Consider the following 6,677-nt stretch of genomic DNA (forward strand, 5'->3'; position numbering starts at 1 on the left):
GTTTAAAAGTCAATGGAAAGAAGCTATAATGAAGGGAGAAAGTGAGAAGAAGGTAGATAAAAGGATGAGTGAAAGCAAGGAACTCCAGCAGTCAAGAAGGGATGGTGTCACATGGAGAGTCAAATGAATTACAGACTGAAATAACTCAGCTGGAGACTGGTGTAAAGAAAGGAAGGACACTGAATAGGGTTGAAATGATGGGACAGACATTGTGGAAGCTTCCACTGGAGAGTGTAAAGATTTTCTTTAAAGAAACTGGTGGGACTTTGACCTGAACATGGGAGGTGCATAATTCAATCATGAGGAGGGGGTAGAAACCACAAGAAGATGGTAGAACTGATGGAAATGTGCCCCCCAGATATTCTACAAAAGAGCTCAGGGGGCTGGAGCAAAGTAAGGGGTGTGAGGAGTGAGCCAGAGCTGAGGAATGAGGGCATGACTACAACTGTGAGAGAGGGAAGTAAAGGAAAGCAGTGCAGAGGAGAGGGGGGCTAAAGGCATAGAGCTCGTTCAACTGCTAGGGAGACTTTAACTCTTAGAACAGCCATACTGGGTCAGACCAATGATCCACCTAGCCCAGAATCCTGTCTTCCAACAGTGCCAATGCCAGGTATTTCAGAGGGACATAACAGAAAAGGGCAATTATCAAGTGATCCATCCCATGTTGTCTAGTCCCAGCTTCTGGCAATCAGAGGCTAGGGACTCCCAGAGCATAGGGTTGCATCCCTAACCATCCTGGCTAATAGCCATTGATGGACCAGAGCTAGGGTGATCATACATCCTGTTTTGGCCAGGACAGTCCCCCTTTTTTAAGCACTATCCCAGACGTCCTGACTTTTTTGGCAAAAATGGGCACTTGTCCCATTTGCTCTTGCCAGTTGCAAGTTGCTCTGATCAGTTGGCAAGAGCAATTGGAACATATGCTCAGTTTCGCCAAAAAAGTGGGTTGTGTCCCCTGAAGGGAGCACGGAGGTATGTTTGGAAGGCTAGTGGCAACACAAGGCACTGGGCAGTGGGGCTCGTGCAGTCAGCCCAGGGTGGTGTGGGGCTCAAGCGGTCAGCCCCAGTTCCAGGTGGCGTGGGGCTTGGGCAAGCAGCAATGCCAGGTGGCTTGGGACAGCCCCGTGCAGGGGGGTGGGGAGTCTCAGGCAAACAGTCATGCCAGGCGGCTCAGGCCAGCCCCACGCCATATCACGATTTAACTTTGGTAAATATGGTCACCCTAACCAGATCATGATATAAATGTTACTTTAATCACTATCAATAAATTTGGAGATATCTGACTTTATTTTCTTAGGTTGTTTTTTGAAGGACACTTTTTTTAAAAAGAGAAAATGTGGTTTTAATTTTTGGTTTACAAAATTCTGTCTTCATAACATCAGATCCTCACAAATAGCTGAGTAAATTTCTCTCAAGCTTTCCAGAAACATTCCCCTATAAGGGATGAAATAAGCATGATAAATTGCAGCCCAGGTGTTGTTATTTCACTAAGTGATTAAAGGAGTCATATCCAATACCACTAGATTAATGCATCTTTATAGCTGAAAATTTAAGTGCTCAGAACTCAGGAAACGCAAATGTGTGGTTCCTCCAAGACCTGCTTTATAACACAGAGTACAGAATGAGATGTTTTTTAAATGTTACATGCATGTAACAATGTCTTAAAATGAGAGCTAGAAAAAGAACTGTGGCTCATTCTGTCCATAACTGTATCCAAGGGCATTGGAGGGGACTTTAATGAGCAGCTCTGCTCTGTGATGCTGACTTTCTGAAGACAGAGCTTTGGATCTCTCCAGTGTGACTTTATGTCCTATTGTGTTGGGAGCAAGAATTGGAATACATCCTTGTGTGAGAACTGACACAAGTTCTCTGGCTTTTCACTGGAAACTGATAAGAATGGACTAAATGTAATTCTTTCCCCAGATGCCTCCATTGTGGGACATGGAAGTGGTACAGTAAGTGAGACTATCAAAGTTATTTATATAAATATTTCTATAGCGCATGCCACCAGAAAATTGCAGATCTGAATCCAAATTGGAGTCTGGATTTTGGCTTTTAAATTTGACCAGAAACTGGTAAACTTTTAAATATTTAAAATACTTTTAGCTACTATTATTTGGGGGGGGGGGTTCATCCTAACAGCAAACACAAACCTTCAACAATCTTAATCATTCTCCCTCGCAAAAATAATTGTGACTCATTTTTCTGTGCTGTCTGAGATATCCTGGAGTTTGAATTTTAAACAAGGCCAAATAAATGACAATTGGATAGGATCTGGAATATTTGCTTTAGCTGGATGAACAAAGTCTCCCTCTGTTTTTTTTTTCTGCTACTGTGTTCCTGTTGTTTTTTTAGTTTGGTTGGGGGTGGGGGTTGTTTGTTTGTTTCCTGGGATTCTGTTCTGTGTTTGTCCCTTCTAAATTATTTATTATAGCTGTCTCTGAAGAGCAGGAAATTCATGGGGGTGCTCTAATTAACGTTCACTGATTCCATGGTTATGGGACTGTAGACGGGTTGGACTCACCCCTGCGGCGCCTCCTGCTGGTAACTCTGGGAATTAGCTCTTTTCCAGCCCTGGAGCGCCCTCTGCAGGCTGGTGATCCACCTGTCCTCAGGCCCCCGTGTCCCTCCCTGGACCTCGGTGCCCTTTCACATGGGGTGCTGCCCCTGGCAGTAACCCCTTTCTCTCTGGGTCTCCCCTCCTTGGGGAACCCGCACCCTCTATCCCCACCTTGCCTCAGTATTGGCTACTGCCAGTCATTGTCTAGCCCCACACTCTGGGGCAGACTGCAGTATCAGCCTACTCATCACAGGCAAAGGGGTTTGGACCTGCTTCCTTGGCCTACCCCTGGGCTGCCTTCTGCAACCTCCAGTACCTGTTGGCCCACTGCTAGGCTGCAGCCTGGGGCTTTCCAGGCTGGAGCTCCCCAGCTCCTCAGCCTTTCCCCAGCCCTGCTTCACTCAGGTATCCTATCTCAGCTCCTAAGCAGCCAGGCCCATCTCCCTCTAACAACAGAGAGAGACCGCCTGGGCCTCTGGCTTCCCTGGCCTTTTATAGGGGCCAGCTGTTGCTCAGTTTGGGGCGTGGCCTCACCTACAGCCACTTCCTCACTCAGCCCAGCCTTGAGAGCAGTAGCTCTCAAGCCCTGCCAGGCCATTTTTAAACCCCTCTGGGCAGGAGCAGGGGCCACCCTGCTACAGGGACTATGTCTTAAATGTACATTTCCAAGCTTTCTAAGATGTAATTGTTTCTTTAGAAGTATATGTTTGCGAGGTTTAAAAATATCTATTTGGGTTTAGTGCAATATGTTTTAATCTAAATTCAAGCTATCTTAATTAAGTTTTTATGTGTAGGAATCTCCCAGATTTTTACAAATTAAATGAGGTGCCCTGAAAGTTAAACTCTATCTGGCATGAAATTCTTTACAGGCTGGATGCATGAAGTTGTTCTGGGATCCAAGTTTCTCAAGTTTAAGAGCTAAAGTCTCTTGCAACCAGGTTTCACTGAGTACTGCAGTACTATCAGGGAGGTAGTTACAATTCCTTAATTCTCTTCCCAAGTGCAGGCCAGGTTAGAGCAGGCATGGGTCTGCTCTAATTTGCATCAGCCAGCCATGGGCTCTAAGGGTATTACTGTCTATACTGCAGCTGGGAGTGAGCCTCCCAGTCCATGTAGACAGACTTGCACTAGCAGGGCTCAAGCTAGCACACTAAAAATTGTGACCCAGGCTGGAGCTTGGGCTGGCAAGCCAAGGGAGTCAGGTGGGCTTCAGAGCCTGAGCCGCAATGTCCACACAGATATTTTCTGCACACTACTTCAAGCCCCACTTGTATGAATCTGTGTACCCAGGCTGGGAGGCTTGCTTCCAGCTTCAGTGTAGACGTAGCACTAGGGACAGTCCACAGCTGGGAACTCCCCCGTGTTGGGAATATCCTCAGCAGAGCAGTTAAGGGCACAGGTCAGGCAGCACAAAGGATGTGAAATAGGCCAATAAACAAGAGGTCCTTGAGCTTTATCAGGCTGCTGTACTGTGTCCAGAATTAGGTGTCAGTAGATCAGGGTGAGAGAACAGGCAGCTTACATAAGAGATTGCCTTGTCAGTGATGGTCCAAACCCCACAACTGAAAATGTAACCCTTAAAACTTAAACCCACAAAACTGGGTGTAAAATGTGAATCCTATTTCAGCATTAAGTAAGAGAGAGCTAGGTAGTGTCACTCCTCAAAGAAACTTTCCAATGACTTTTAAATTCTATCAACAAAAATTCTCATTTGGCTGACAATTTCTATTCCTTTTTAAACCTATACTGCTTATTGTTTATGGTTCAATTTGTTCTAGATTCTAGAGGGTATTTTTCTTTCTTTTTAAAGATGAATTAAGAAAGAAATCACAAATTATTTTGAGTCATCACTAATTTTGTCCCCTTCTTTATTTATTAATGTATATTCTGACCTTTCTCCTTAGTTGTTTTCCTCTTGATAAATTAATAAATATAATTATTTTCCTTAATATTTTTGGCTGTATTAATTCATTCTGCTTTTAAAAAATATGGCTTATTTTTTCTCTGTAGACTTTGTATAAATGCATTTTACAGATGATTGATACCTGTGCTTATTGTTTTAAAGAGTTTTCCAATCAGAAGAGAAGAGTCTGTGATCTATGCACTGTTGACTTTCAAACCAAGGCAGGGAGTGGTTGATCCTCCAGATTAATAAACAGAACAGCCTTTCTTTCAGCTCTCTGAGACTGGTAAGCACATCCTACTCCATCAGTTAAATATTGATATCTTCCCATGAATAGAGGATGAATAAGACCTGATCTACAATTAAAATGTTTACCATCATAGCTATGTTGGTCAGGGGAGCTCTGGTGTTGCAAGAGTGCTTCTATCTTAGCTAAATGTCATTCAGGGAGGCGATGTTCCTATACCGGAAGAAACATACCTTCTATTGGTGTACTCTTCATCTACGCTATGGGCCAGATTCACAAATTAACTTAGGCTTGGAGATGCTCTGTGTCACCATGCCTAACTTTTAGGTATCTAGAAAATCACTGGGTGCTGGTCTACACTGCAGAGGTAGATTGACTTAATTACATCACTCAGGGCTTTGAAAAATTTCCCTCCTTGTGCAATGTAATTAAGCCAACCTAAGCCCCGGAGGTGGATTTACTAGAGCAATGAAAGAACCCCTCCTGTCACTGTTGTAAGTGTCTACTCTTCAGCAGCCCAGCTGCAGCAGTGCCACTGTAGCATTTCTGGTGCATACAGCCCTCGGACTTACGACACAATTCGTTCCTCAGAATTGCATTGTAAGTCGAAAAGTTGTAAGTCGAAATAGCTTTTCCTGTAATAATCAATGGTATAAAGGGGGTATTGGTTCCTGAACCAAGGCTTGATACACTATTTTTACCACACTAACCCAGATTTTTGTACTAAATGAATTATAGATGACTAACGTTGCAACATCAATGTATTTACTGTACCCTGCATTTTGTAAACAGCATTGAAATAAACATATAAAATCACATATACTTTGACTCAGGATGCTGGCAACACGGGCTCAGCAATCCAGGGAGAATGGCACATATGCTGAGCCTCAGACAATCACTGTTCAAGCTTTCTGATTGGCTGGGACCAGGAGCCAATCAAAAACAAGCGGAAACCCTACCTGGCTGCCTTGAAGCTAATCAGAAGCAACCCTTTTCAGCTCCATACCAGTACTGTACAACGGGCCCAGGAAGGGATTTCAAGCAAACTTTATGCAAATGGCACGTCATAAGGGCAAAACAATGTCATGGGGTGAAACAAGCAGTCGACTGAAAAAGCATCATAAGTGGTGTCCGACGTAAGTTGGGCATCACAAATCCGAGAACTCCCTGTACATACCCTGGGATTCATAGAGCCTGTGTTTGGTGCCCAGGTTCCCCATATTCTTTTCAACTTAGAAAAAGAGATGATTTAGGGGGGATATGATAGAGGGCTATAAAATCATGAACAATGTGGAGAAAGCGAATACAGTTTTATATACCCTTTCCCACAATACAAAAACCAGGGGTCACCCAAATGAATCAACAGGCAGCAGGATTAATACAAAAAGAGGAAGCACTTTTTTCACACAACATACAAGTATCCTGTGGAACTCATTGCCATGGGATGTTGTGATGACCAAAAGTGTAACTGGGTTCAATAAAGAACTAGATAAGTTCATGGGGGAGAAGTCCATGAATGACTATTAGTGAAGATGGTCAGAGATTTAACCCCATGCTCAGGGCCACCCTAAACCTCTGACTACCAGAAGCTGGGTGGGGAAGACAAGGTTGGATGTCTCCATAATTGCCTGGTTCTATTTTCTCCCCCTGAAGCTCTGGTACTGGCCATTGTCTGAGACAGGCTACAGGGCTAGAGGAACCATGGTCTGACCCAGGATGGCCATTCTTACAGAATGAATAGGATCCAACAAAGCCAGCATGCTAGGCAGCTCCTCACCTAAACTAGCCAATGGGAGTTGCTGTCCTGCGGGGTGTGTGCTAACCCCTGCCCCTTTCAGGGAGATAGTTGCCTAAATCCAGCACCACTCTGTGCTTGGGATTCCCAATTGTGAATCCTCTCTTGGGGTTTGGCACTTCCACATTTTCAACAAGAAGGTGGAGGAGTGGGACCTCCCTCATAAGTTTAG

Source organism: Mauremys reevesii, unplaced genomic scaffold, assembly GCF_016161935.1.
Source record: "Mauremys reevesii isolate NIE-2019 unplaced genomic scaffold, ASM1616193v1 Contig59, whole genome shotgun sequence".
Classification (NCBI taxonomy): Eukaryota; Metazoa; Chordata; order Testudines; family Geoemydidae; genus Mauremys; species Mauremys reevesii.